The sequence below is a fragment of the Diceros bicornis genome, chromosome 39, assembly GCF_020826845.1.
Source record: "Diceros bicornis minor isolate mBicDic1 chromosome 39, mDicBic1.mat.cur, whole genome shotgun sequence".
NCBI classification, from domain to species: Eukaryota; Metazoa; Chordata; class Mammalia; order Perissodactyla; family Rhinocerotidae; genus Diceros; species Diceros bicornis.
Genome location: NC_080778.1, coordinates 26089454 through 26104694, shown reverse-complemented (window position 1 = coordinate 26104694; position 15241 = coordinate 26089454). Strand labels below are relative to the sequence as shown.

Here is a 15241-nt window from a genome sequence, read left to right as displayed (position 1 = left end):
CAAAATGTCTGGTAAATTAACTGTTTTAGAGGGTGAATCACTATATATATATAATTTAGAATGATATTCTAATATCATTCTATATATTTATATTTATATATTTAATTATGCCAATTCAACTTATATGTCAAACACAAGGCCTTACAGTAAACAGACAGCATGGTTTGATAGAAAGAAGATGAGTTTTGAAGTTAGCATGGGTTTCAAATCTGGCTATGTCACCCACTAATTGTGTTACTTTGGGATATCACAAATTTAACCTTTAAGCAACAAACTGTGAGTCAAATAACCACACATCAGCCCTAGGTACTACTGCATTTCTCAGGAGTTATTAAACACACTAATCCATCTTGGTACCTATGCTTACTATTCCGTCCAGGCAAAATGCTCCTCCTGCTCATATTTTTTTTATTCAAGATTCAGTTCAAATATCACCTTCATTCAAACTGATATCCCAATACTTTTGTATCTCTATCAGGCTTGCCTTGTAAGACAGTTACGGTCCACCCTCCTCACTACCTTGTAGGGCAGAGATCCATCCTCCATACTGAGGCTTACACAATGTTACTGAAACACACTTCAACTATCTCCTTCTATGTCCTGATGATATGAGAGGCCTTTATCAACAAATTATAATAATTTACATGTAAGTATTAAACTTTATTATCATTTCAACAATTTCAAACATTTTCTGTATCAGCTCATTTGATTTCAAGGTAAACAATGGAAACTATCAATCTTTTCATAGCTCTTATTTTTAGTAAAAAAAAAAAAAGGTAGTGTGCTAAGCAACCATAAAATGCTCTTTTTTTCAGATTACCTATTGTGTCTCTCAAAATATACTACTTAAATTTTCAGTGGAATAGCACTTTGAATAATACACAATGATAATAATCACTTCTAGACTGTCTATACTGACACTAGGCATTAGGCAGGACATAGCATACAGAACATCTGCTAATCCCACTAACACAATTTCATTACAGAGAATTTTTCAAGATGAAAATACTTATCAAATAATGTACATGCAAGAAGAATAACTCATTCTTATTCTTTCTTTCACTCATTACTCACTCAGTAAGTACTCACTCAGTGAGTACTCATTACTCATTCCTAGAGTAATAGGAAACATTACTCTATTTCCTAAAGGTAACGTTCATTTAGACAATTATTTAGGGTTCATCATCTGTATTTTTTGTTGAGTGTTTTATATAACACGACTTTTTAAAGGATTTATGTAAATTTAACAAAGGACAGAAAGGTCTAAATGATGACAGAAATGTCAAAAACACATTTCATAGTACCTTATTACTTCACAAGGCAGTAAGTCCACAGCACCTTTCTAAAAACTTTAGGGCCGCATAGGCTTCAGAATTCAGAATTTTCCAGATTTTAGAAAGATATGTTACACATATTTTGTATACCTAACATGGGGGTAGTATCTAGTACACACTGAATATTTTTTGAGGTATAATTTTTGGCAGTTTTTTTAACTGAGATATAATTGTCATATAACACTATATTAGTTTCAGGTGTACAACATAATGATTCGACATACGTATACATTGTGAAATGATCACCACAATAATTCTAGTTAATATCCATCACCACATGCATAGTTACAAATTTTTTTTTCTTGTGATGAGAATTTTTAAGGTCTACTCTCTTAGCAACTTTCAAATATATAACACAGTATTATTCACTACAGTCACTAGCAGTTTCTTAAAAAGTTAAACATACATACACCCACCATATGATTGACTCATTCTATTCCCAGGTATTTACCCAAGAGAAAGGAAAGCATATGCCTATATAAGACTTGTACACAAATGTTCACATCAGCTTTGGTAACAGCCTAAAACTGGAAACAATCCAAACGTCCCTCAACTGGTAAACGGACAGACATTATAACACAATACTATTCAGTAGTAAAAAGGAATAAACTATTGAATCATGCAACAACATTGATGAATCTCAAAATCCTTATGATGAGTGAAAGAAGCCAGACCAAAAAAAAGACACATTGTATGATTCCAGTTACATACAATTTATATGCAATAGAAAATGCAGACCAGTCTGTTGTAACAGAAAGCAGAGCAACGGCTGGCTGAAGATTGTGGGGGTGGCGGCTAGTAACAGAAGAGGGGAGGGATCGCCACAAGGAAACATTTTTGGGGTGATGGGTAGATTTGTTATCTCGATTGTGATGACAGTTTCCTGGGTGCATATATGTGTCAAAACTTAGATTGTACGCTTTAAATATGTGCAGCTTCCTGTATGCCAATTATACCTAAATAAAGCTGTTTTAAAACTCTTTGTTTTCAGAGATTTGCGGATCAGGAATTAAGGAGACAGATTGTGTCTGATTAATACACAGGCACTAGCCCTGGAGTTAGACTGCCTGGATTTAATTGCCACCTCTGTCACTCACTAGCAAGTGACCTTAGTTCAACCATCCAGTGTCTCAGAGCCTCAGTTTCTAAGCAATAAAGCCCATCGACCTCCCAGCGATCACCTGAGGATCAAAGAAGACAAGGCACAGTGGAGGCTTAAGATGGGGACTGACACAGTAATTGTTCCATCAAGGATAGCTCATTATTTTTAACATTAGGTGATATTCTGCCAGTTAGAAGTTACAGACAAATTTTAACGACACGAAGTAAAGACACGCAGCAATAGCGGGCCAGATATAGAGCGAACAACGCAATAAACATCATAAAAACAGCTATTTCATCTGACACGTGCCTTAAACTAAAACACGAACATAGCTAAACCTTTTGAAAATTCAAAATTAATTTCAAAATAAATAAGCCAAAATAATGACAGGTTGACCAAAAAAAAAAAGAAAATCAGAAACGTCCAGCTTCCTGGTCTGTTCCGCTATTTTGCAATTCTCCACTATTTTTCACTCTACAGAAGTAGCAGCTGACGTGCTTAATACAACTCCATGACCCATCTTTGAGTTTAATATCAACAAAATCATTTAAATACACTTACAAAATTTAAACTTAACTCCTTAAGGGCAGAGATTTTGGATATATTATACAATATTTTCTGTTTCCAGAACAGTAACAGCATACTATAGTTATTCCTTAAATAATTTTAAGAAATGAAGAATAAATTCACTGTTGAGAAAAAAAATCTAGAACTTTTCCTAGACTCACTTTTTCAATATTAGCTACCACCATAAGATTTATTTTCTCAACTATAAAACCAACGTACGGTAATGGGAAATTTTAAGCATCTTTATGTTTTTCAGAAGCGAAAACTATTTAATATTAAACATTTTTAGAAGGAACTTAAAATGTTCACTTAATTATCTGGCACCATGACGTTAATATGGTCCCTAGAATGAGTCTTGTACACTTGTTTAAAAAGTACAAGTCATAGCACTGTATTTGTACAACACATCATTAAATTTAAAAATTACTCTGTTCCATAACTACTCTCATTATTTAAGTCAATCGAGAAGGGGGAAAGTCAAATGGTTTTTATCACAATTAACTTGAGAACTTTTTAACTAGCAAATTTTAATGGCTCTGAATATGTGGGAAAAGGAAAAGGAATAGCGAGAAAACTAAAATTCCATATTGCAACCAAATAAAACAATGCCATGCCAGGGATTTAGGGAAAAGCCAACAAGAAAACGTGGTTCCCCAAAACACACTACTATAAAAGCAACTCAATCAACACGCCCTACCAAGAAGTGCCAGATTCTAGGTTGTGGGCAATTTAACCAGTCCGCTACCAAAATGTAAAACTGGTGGTCGAGACAAACTGGACTTGAGTCACTATATTCAATAGTGTTCTTTCAATCTGTCATATAAACATGATCTTATTTCCTTGTTTACTAAATAAGAATCTTAGCCTTCTTTGTTGAAAGTTTAAAGAATAAAATAAAGAATATGCAAGATTTTATGTAATAATTAAATTGAAAAAATTATATTGATTACTTAAAAGGAGTCATGTATATTGGAGCACTTAAAACTATATATATTTATTATGTATGTGTTTTTATGTATATATGTGTGCATATACATGTAGAGAGAGAAGAAGAGAGATCTGTTGTTATTTAAGGACTCTAAGAAAGTGATCCACGATAGAAATCTATTTTTCAATAAAAGTAACCATGGAACAAATGGCACTGAACAACCTTGGGGTAAACAGATTTCAAACTTAAAGGGTTCAGATGAACAGATACAAAAAATACTGAAAATAAATAGAAAGTTTCAACAATGAACACATGGCAAAATTATGATAGTAATGGCCCCCAACAGATTAATCTCCCTCTCTGTATCCTCCCCCATGTATCGTCTCCCCCTACATTGACTCTAAAATTGATCATGTGACTTGCATCGCCATAAGCAGAGTTGAAAAGCATTTGCACATTGGGGCTTGCCCTCTTTCTTACACTTTTGGAACCAAGGTGCCATGTGATGAAGCCCAGACTAAACTGTTGGAGACACTGGCCCAGCCCACAGCCAGCCCCAACCACCAGACACATGAGTAAGGAAAGCTAGATCATCCAACTCCATTAAGCAGCCTGGTGAGAGAGCTTGCCTAAGGACTACAGGGGAAGACCACTCCTGCTGAGCCCAGCCCAAGTTGCTGACTCACAGAACTGTGAGCAAACAAAACGGTTTGTATGTTAGCCTCTTAAGTTTTGGGATGTTTTCAGATGCAGCAATAGATAATTGATCTTTTACATAATATAATCCACTCAACTAAAATCTTTTCAGTTGGAAATGAAGAAAAACTATGAAAACAAATTCTTATACTTCTAGAATTAAGTTAAAAAGACCCCAGGAAAACTTTTTAGGAACACAAGCAATGCATGTATCATGAAAAGCTAAAACGCTACTTAGATTAAAATCAAATTCATGACTACTGTTTTTCATACACTTTATTACGAAGATTAAATTTATTTTAAGGTGATATAGATCATAAATGACAGTGACTTCAGTTTTTACTGATACCAGGAAACCAAGTTAATTTAAGTTTTTTATGTGCTGCTGTATTATTAAAGCATAAAGTTACACCAAAAATAATAATTTATAATAATACATACAGTTGAGACACATTAAAAACATTAAAACTTAGTAAACACTAATAAAGTTATATATTATAAGAATGGTATATTAAATTGAGCCTGGATAAGTTGAACGGATAAGTTGAACTAAAAAAAAAAACAAGAGAGTCTGACTGAAACAAATGTATTAGAAATACAGATAATGAAACTGACTTCCCTCAGTGTGTCACTAAAGAGAGTTGCATTCTGAATCCCTATACTGGACTTAAACATAGAGATACTCACCCTACCCAAAGTGTTACTGGGTACATGATAATTTCTGTATTTGTTTAAGTAACTTAAAAAAAACAAGTGTAACATATTAAATGTTAGGGAGTGATAGATCCACTCTATTCACTATTTCACCTTAGCAGCAGTCTGTCAAATATTATGTAGTCAACAAGCACCAAATTTGGAAGATTTTACTATTACCAGTTTTCTTTAACAAAAGAACACATACAGCCTCCTAAGTAATGTTGGAGTTAATCACCCATAAACAACGATATAAACATAATACACAGATGATTACAATTTTACAATTTAATCCACAGAAAGAAATATGAACCAACAAGCTCATCTATGTGACTACATCACCATTAAATCAGAACAGGACAGGAAATAGTCATCACTTTTATATTCTCAGCAAATATCACACTATCTTGCACCTAATAAGTACTCAATAAATATTTGTTAAATGGACTATAAAAAATGTGAGGACTTATTATGTTAATTAACATAACAATCAGATATTCCTGACTTACTCCCTCTCCATCCTCATGGCCTCGGCCTAATTTAAATCATCATCACTGACTGATATGACAATTCCAAGCTGCCCCAAGAGTTATCTTTCCAAAGCCAAAAGAGATCACACTATTATCTCACTTGAAAGACTAACAGCTTATCTTCTACCATAATGCTTCGTAAGCAATATTTAGTGACACTTGGTGGTACATAGATTAGGAAAAGGGGGTAGAGATACAAAGCGTGCTGGATTTGGTCAAAGCCTCCTCTTCCACATCCTTCTGCAGCCTTCCTGTACTGCAGATGCCAGAAAGCTCAGACTTACATTTCACAGACTCTCCTACGGTTAGAGTTCTAGATGAGATTAAGTTTCCACTAATTGAATATGCTTGAGATTTGAAGGCAGCAGGAGGGCAGAGAACATCTTTCCGTCGCTGTCTCTGCTGACAAGCACATTGACGGAGACCTGAGTGGTAAGAGGCACTCATGGCAGCAGTGGGAACCCGCCACAGCATTCCAAAATCTACTCGAGATTCCCAGGGTGAGAGGCAGTTGTATGGCAGTGACAGTAAGTTCCAAAACTCAACAGTTCTAGCCCCCTTCCAGACATTCTGTAAACAGCTACATCCCTGAATTAGGTCCCTTTATGCCTACAATACCCACAGTGGTTTCTGTTCCTGCACTGAACCCTGACTAATACAGCAAACACGTGCACCTCATCTGCAACTTATCTACTACATGATAGTCTATAGGGACCAAAAAATACCCACTTATCATGTATCTTGTTCAGACAATGTTATTTATTTCATGATTTAAAGTTGGGAAAAGGTTGAGAATATAACTTTCTTATAATTGCATAAAAGGCCTTTCATGAAGTAGACCTTTTCCACCTTTCCAAAATTATCCTCTCTGGACTACACACCTGGCGATGCCAACTAGATACAGATACACAAGTGAGACTGCTTCATGACTGTGCGTCTGCAGATAACAGAAAGTCCCTCTGCCCTCTGTCAATGTAGGAAATTCCTACTAATCCATCTGTTCTATGGGCTGTTTTATAACACTTTACCTAAAATTCCCAAAACATGGTGATATATCCTTTTACTGTTTAATCTTTAAAATTTCATAGGAAAATTTCACTACATTCATATTACATCATGTTTTCCATTGCACTGTAATTTGCGATATCATGTCCCTTAGAATATTATAACTTCCATGTCTCTTCGGAATTTATCACAGTATTTGCACGGACCAGAATCTCAATCAGTGTTTATCAAATGAATTAATACATAAGGAAATTTTTAAAAAGCCTATTATTCTGATACTTTTGTTAAATTAATTGTACCTTATATTGTCCTGTTTTAGATGAAAATTTAAGTTTGTATTAATGAACATGGAAATGTACTAAAAATAACAGCAGAATCAGCTAAAAGTAATGTATAAACCCGTTCAAAGGATTTCCTTTCTATTTGTAGTTCCATATATCTTTTCTGATAAACTGTCACAGCTACCTTAGAAAATCTTCATCATATCTATAACCCAGCAGTACAATGTAATAAATGTTTTGAAAAATAGGCTTCAGAGATCTTTGAAGATCATTTTAGATTTTTATTGATTTACTATATTCTCTACTGATTACATCTCAATTTTTATAAAACATGTAAGAATTTTTAGAAATACGTCCAAATAAATCATGTTATTAACCTTTCTTGTGAAATGAGACCTTAATATAACATCATAATGTCTATCAAAAAAACTGAGTATCAACTGAATATAGGTAAAACAATGAATATCAAATAGGCAAATAGTATATCAACTACAGAAAGAATGAATAATAACATCTGAAAAAACTGCTCCCTATCACATGCGGGATTTCTTGAAGTTCTGTTTTTAATGATCTTATGTGATCTTAACGATTGTGAAGAATGCAGATGCCAGAGTGTTTTTATATAACAAATGCTACGATAAACAAAAGTAACCTGTACTCATCAGCAACCGTTAACTATACTTTTTTTCCATTTTTATATTAGATTGTCCTTTATTATATGAATAGGTGTACTCTAAATACGTCCCAGTCTACAGTTTATGTCTTTTTTTAATTGTTAAAGAAGTTTCCCTTCTCTCTCTCTACGTGTATGTATATATAGATATATAGATATGTATACAGATATATAGATATGTATATAGATATATAGATATATAAATATCTATATATATGCAGAAAGCTTACTCAATTCATTATATGAAGGAAGTATACCCTGATACCAAAGTTGACAATAACAGAGAAAAAATTATATTCCAATCTCATTTATGAACAGAAGTAAAAATCCTCAAGAATATATTAACAATTATATTTAACAGTATAATAAAAAATTGTCTACTATATTCAAAAATTCAGAGGCATAAAAGAATGCTTAGTATTAGGAAATCTATTAATGTCACACATTAAATCAATAGAAAAAAGGGAGGTGAAACATCACATGATAATCTTAAAATGATGTTAAAAAGGCATGCAATTAAAACTTAACTCCCATAACTGACAACCAACTTTTAGGGGAAAAAAATTCTATCTTAAGCCAACATCCTACATTCTGCTTAACAGTAAAACCCTAGATGCAATATTATTAAAATTATTACTACAAAAAAGATACTTGTTATCAACAATATCATTAAGCACTGTTCTGGAAATTCTTGCTAATACAGTAAGGCAGGAAAAGGAAAAATAAAACCATCTTCATCCTGAAAATCACTGCCAAATACTTAGAGATGGAAGTCGGCTGTACCTCCCAGGCATGCTGGTTTACTAAAATGAAATCCACTGCCCAAAGCTCTTTATTCTCCCATCTCACTCTTTTTACAAAAAAAGAAAAACTTTAAAAGCTTTGCTACGGGCCAGGAACCAAACACAGCACTCCAAGGACAATCAGACAACGGAGCTCGTTTTGGATCTATTAGTGGGAGGAATAAAGATTATATACAGAATTAGCCTAGAGCAAATACTCTCTAGTTTTACCGTTTGAGACTCTCCGTCTTAGAACCTGTCTCCCAGGTAACAAGCACAGTCTGTGGAGGGCCGTGCCGTCTACAGAAGAGAGATTCCCCTGTTTCTGCAAAGGCAATGAGGTAACAAAAAGCCGACAAACATTTTTCTTGAGCCTTTACTAGATGTCAGAGCTGAGACTGCTGCTGGGAATACAATGATAAGGAAAATGTATGCGGTTCACGCTTTAATCGAGAAGACAAGTAGCCAGGGCAAGAACAGTGCGCATGGTGTGTGCCATTTTAGGGAAAGAGCATCATACTGTGGGATAACACAAAACAGGCACAAAACCTAGACTTGGGAATTTACAGAAAAACCTGCGAAAGAAATGATGAGACTTCAAAGGCGAACAGGAGTTAGCCAGGAAAGAGAATCCTAAGTGTGTTCTGAGCAGGGAGATTAGCACATACAAATAGGCAGGAGAGAAGACAGTGCATTAAAGAACTGAAAAGTCAGGGTGGCTGGATTATAAGGCATAAGGAGAGGGAGAAGTATAGTGAAATGAAACTACGGCGATAAGAAGCAGAGTCATAGATCTTGCAAGACCTTTTAGGGAATGCTCTATATTTAAGAGTTTCAACCTCATTCGGAAGACAGTGAAAAGTATAGTAGACAGTGGTTGTTTATCTACCTACCACCCATTCCTCAGTCCAGTTCTTCTTAACATTATTCAGCTGTTCATGAGAGTGTCCATTATCTTCCTCAACTTACCCGTATACTTTGTGATACACTGGGACAAAATCGAGTTCTAGACATGAGCCAAACCAACCAGGGTAATTCCACTCACTTGCTGCCATTTTAAGTCAGGTAATACAAGCCTAAAACCAATCAAACTCCTTATATGAAGGTCAACTGATTTGGGATCTCAATTATATCTGCAAAATGCCTTCACAGCAGCACCTTGATCAGGATTGAACAATCAGGAGAAGGTGTGCGGTGTATACCATAGGATGGAAATCTTGGGGACCGTCTTAGAATTCTGCCTCTGATTGTCAGCGCTTTAGCCTCCAAAGATTCACGTCGCTCCTAAATGCAAAATATATTCACTCATCCCAATATCCCCAAAGTCTCAACCAATTACAACATCAATTTAAGTCCAAATTCTCATCAGCTCAAAAATCCCAAATCTCATCTAAATTCGTTGCAGATGAGGGTTCTGAGTATAACGATTAAGTACAGCTCTTGGGCAAAATTCTACTCCATCTGTGGACCTATGAAACTAAAGAGACAAATGATCTCCCCCCAACACTCCCAGTGTTCAATGATGGGACAGGCATAGGATAACATTCACAGAAATTCCTATTCAAAGCAGGGAAAAGTGGAAGGTAAAAAGGAGTGATTGGGCCATAACGGTTTTGAAATCAAGTTGGGCAAATGCTGGATTTTTCTTAATTAGGTTTCTAGGCCCTGGAATAACTGTGGCTCTCAGCTCTGCCCTCTTCGTCATCTTTCCTTTTTCATGAAAGGTAGCATCTGTTCGCAGCTGAGTACTTTTATCACCCTGCTTCTGGTACAGTCTCCTTTCGTTTTATATTCTCTCTCTTTCAGTCCAAACTGGCAATGTTTCTGCTATACAATTTTCTTAAGAAATTTGTGGGTCTTAAATAAATTTCACTGGGTTTTACTCCATTAGACAAAAGTCACACCCATAAATCTTTTGGGGATAATCCTTTGTCTATCTTGGCTTCTGCTGAAGGGCTGGAGGGTGATACTCTTAAACTTCCTAGACACTTTCTGGTTTGGTTGAGAAGATCTGTGGGGCACATCCTTAATCTCTCAAAAGAGCCCTTGTGTGACTGAATACTCTGAACTTTTGGTCTTTAGAGTTTTAGTAAAAAGTTGTACAGCTACACCCTCATGTTTTCCTCTATGCCACACCTTCAGAAGCAATCTCTCTTTTGCCAGCTGGATCAGGGTGAGAATTTTCCCAAATCATCAAGTCCTGGTTCCTTTAATAACTCTTCCCACAGTTTATTTCTCTCCTCTTGCATCTTACTAGAAAGCATCCAGAAAGTCAGGTCTCACCTTCAACCCTTTCCTTGGAAATCTCCTCAGCTAAATATCCAAGTTAATCACTTACACATTGTGCAGGAGACACTTCTGCTAAGCTTTCTGCCCACAATTTAACAAGGAACTGCTTCCTCCAGTTTCCAAAAACACGGTCCCCTCTCCCTTCTGAGCTCTCACTGGCGGCAGTCTCCAAGTTCAGAGTCCTACAAACAGCCTGTTCAAAGCAACTTAGGCTCTTCTATCATGCTCCTCAAAATTATTACAACTGCTTGTGCCACTCATGTAACCAGTAATCTTTACTATACATATTAAAGATTTTGTTCTTGTTATCTTTAAACTAATTCAAGGTATAGGGAGTTGCTCTGGTCTCTTATACATATCCAGTAAAAGATCATCAGGAACAAAGACTGATGTCTGCCCCACGCAGAGACCAGCCCCTACGTAACTGGCCCGTAGTCTTTGGTCTGTAAGATGGGCTTTTAAGGACACTAGTCCGTTATCTTCTGTCTTTGCTGGCAAAAACGAATCAACCCTTTCTGTTTCACCGACTTGCCTCCTGGTTTTTTGGCTAAGTCCTGCGGCAAGGAGAATGAGCCCATTGCTCAGCAACACAACCTCTACCTACTGCCCAGTTTCAAAGCAATTTCCACATTTTTAGGTATTTGTTACAGCAGCATCCCACTTCTAGGTACCAAACTCTGCATTAGATTTTTATTGCTGTGTAACAAATTGACACAAAAGTAATGGCTTAAGACAATACCCATTTACTCTCTCACAGTTTCTGTAGGTCAGAAGTGCGGGCACTGCATGACTGGGTTCTCTACTCAAGACCTCACAAGGCTGAATTCCAGGTATCAGCCAGGCTGTGTTCCTGTGTCCCCTTCTGGAGGCTCCGGAAAAGAATGAGCTCTCAAGGGCATTCAGGCTGCTAGGTGAATTCAGCTTCTTGAGGTTGTAGGACTGACTCTCACTTGCAGCGAATCTCTCTCATGCTCTGAACCCTTTGCCAAAAAGAGTCCAGTTCCTTTGAAAGGCTCACTTGATTAAGTCAGGCTTCCTGAGGATAACCTCCCTATCTTAAGGTCAACTAAGTGGGACCTCAATTACATCTACAAAATGCCTTCATCTAAATTAGTGTTTGTTGGAATAAGAAGGAGAGGGTGGCGGCTGGCCCGGTGGTGCAAGCGGTTAAGTGTGCGAGCTCTGCTGCTGCGGCCCGGGGTTTGCGGCTTCGGATCCTGGGCGCGCACCGACGCACCGCTTGTCAAGCCATGCTGTGGCGGCGCCCCACATAAAGTGGAGGAAGATGGGCACGGATGTTAGCCCAGGGCCAGTCTTCCTCAGCAAAAAGAGGAGGATTGGCAGATGTTAGCTCAGGGCCGATCTTCCTCACGAAAAAAAAAAAGGAGGAGAGGGTGTGTGTATACGAGGGAGCAGAAATCATGGAACCCATCTTAGAATTCTGCCTACCACAAGTATATGTTTAGGAGTGGAAGTGTAGGTCATGGAGTATGTGAATACCGCCAAAAAATTTTCCAAAGTAACTGTAACACTTAAAACTCCCACCAGTAGGTTATAAGAAGTTCCAACCATGTCACATCTGGGCCAACATTTTAGCCTTTCTGATGAATGTGTAGTGCTATCTGGCTGTGGTTTTATTTTTTATGTATTTATTTTTTTGTGTGAGGAAGACCGGCCCTGGGCTAACATCTGTGCCCATCTTCCCCCGCTTTATATGGGACGCCACCACAGCATGGCGTGACTAGCGGTGCATCGGTGCACACCCCGGATCTGAACTCCGGGTCGCCGCAGCAGAGCACACACACAAACGCTACGCCACCGGGCTGGCCCCTGGTTGTGGTTTTAGTTTGCATTTTCTTGATGACTGACTGTCTTCTTTTAAAAGCAGTCAGTACTAAAAAAAAATGTTGAAAAAGACTGGATTAATTATTCTACCATGTGTTTTTAACCTAACTTTTAAAATGGCATTCATCCATATTGTATTATGGTTATTATATGTCTGAGTCATTGCTTTAATGTAAGCTATTCACACATTTTACTCTTCTTTGTTATCGCAATACCTAGCATAATCCCAGGCACACAGAAGGCACCCAATGTTTGGTGAACTGAACTTAATTTACCTTCTAAAATGTATTTTTTTCATTTTCAAATCTGAAGCACGACTCCCCCTCTATATTCCTCCTAAGGCAGCCAATAATGGTACAGGACTCAGTCATTTCAGCAGTCTAAGACATAATTTCTCTGAGCCAGTTTTGCATTAGCACAGTTAGAGGAATTATGTATGTCCTAACTCTATCAATAACCCCTAGCTTTCCTTCCCTAAACATAAAAAATAAGATGTTTTCATTCACTCATTATTTTGTCTTTATTATTCTTCACAAGCCTTAGCTTGCTGTGCTCATTAGTAGAGGTAAATTACTCTTATATTTACGTTTGATTAGGGATCCCCTCCTTCCATGTAATCTTTTTACACCTGAGTACACTGTAAAGCCCTTGCGCAACTAGACCAGTCTCTTTGAATGTCTCTCCCAATTTCCTTGTCAGAGTTTCTCAGTTATTATGGATAATTTTATCTAACACTTCCTGATCATTTTTCCTTTTACAGTCAAGGTCATCAAATTACAACTCTCTTTCCTCTGAACACTGAGAACTTTTTTTTTCTTTTAAAATGTTGTCCTACCGAGTGGGTCTCTAGACTTAGAATTCCCAAGGTGATTCCTCATATCCATATCACCATCCATATCTAATCTCTTTACAGATTAGAATTAGGTCCAGAGCAGCAGATCCCTGTCTGCCTTCCTAACATTTCATTCCTGTGTTCTAGTCCTGAATTTCATCCTACCAAATGTCTAATGTTTGCACACTTTTCATTAAGCTGCTTTCAAAGAAAAATATTTTGTCGATATGATGCAATTACCACAAAAACTGTAATTCTAGGTTTCTAATTTGTTCCAATATTATGATTAACGTTTTTCTTGTTAAATATGTGCAGTGAATTAATTCAAAATCTTTGGAAGACCTGTATAGATATTTTGAGGGTTGGTATCTAGCCAAATACTCTTTCATGTCTATGCCCTATTCATGTGCATACTGAGCAAGTTATAAGCCTCATAAATATGCAAAGCACAATATTTAGGTAATATTATAATAAGAGTATAATTGGATAATTTAGATTTTGTTTCTACATTAATTTATGCTACTAAGAAAATCTGATGCTAGGGCAGAGTCAGTTCCTAAAGTACCCCATAGGCACCAACTCTCCCACTGCTGTGTTGGTATCTGAGTGGATTACTTCATTTGTCAAACAGGTTTTTTCTTAAGAGGACTTTGGACAGTGATGCTCCATCGATAATCATTAAGTTAAAATTTTGTTTATTAGTGTATTCCATATAATATTGTATTTTTCTAACCATTACTTTAGAATGCTTATTTTATCCTTCCAACATAATAGATGTATCTATCATCCAATGAAAGAGCTTTAAGTCAGTGTTAAACTATAAATCAGGGTGTTAGAATAAAGGAAAAATATATTTTAAAAAGAAATATATTAATTTCAACATAAAGACTCAGCTATTCAGGTGTCTAACGTATTTATGGGGAAAAATTCTATTCTCTGAAATTTCACTTAGGGAAGTTTTTCTTGACCCTTGAGAATAAATAATATTTACGTGAAAGTGTTTTATAAACATACAGTTATACAATTAAGAGATATAATTATTAGACAATAATAGGTCCGAAATAGGAAAAACCCACACATATAATTCAGTCTTCAGTCTGAAATGCTTCATATATTGTTATGTAAAAACTATTATGCAAAAATTTAACATGGTAGAGAATAACTGGTCACACTAACTCGAGGTGATGGAAAAAGACTAGCAGATAATTGTAGCTGCTTATAAAACCATGATTGCCTTCCAAATAAACTTCCTTTAAAGGAAAAAATAAAGTAGAAGCTAAATGGGACATACTCTGATAAGGCAACCATCTGAATTTTGACTTGTCAAATTCTCAGTTTCTACAGACAAAAAACCCCTCCCTTACACGTATCAACCCAACAGCGCATAATACCGAGGTTCACCAATATCAAACAAGAGGAACAGAGGGGTATACATTAGTTTTCCAGGGCTGCCATAACAAATTACCACAAACTAGATGGCTTAAAACAAAAGAAATCTATTCTCTCACCATTCTAGAGGCTAGCCATCAGAAATCAAGGTGTCAGCAGGGCCTTGCTCTCTCTGAAGGCTCCAGGGGAAAATGTCCGCTATGCCTCTCTCCTGACTTCTGGTATTGCCAGCTATCCCTGGCTTGTAGACGCATCACTCCAGTCTCTACCTCCGTCATCTCACAGCGTTTTCCCT

At 36.6% G+C, this 15241-nt stretch overlaps 1 protein-coding gene across 5 annotated transcripts in view; it reads right to left on the bottom strand.

Annotated features, from left to right (window-relative positions):
• Positions 1-15241, bottom strand: part of STXBP5 (syntaxin binding protein 5) — a 168538-nt gene that overhangs the window by 116782 nt on the left and 36515 nt on the right. The window lies entirely within an intron of this gene.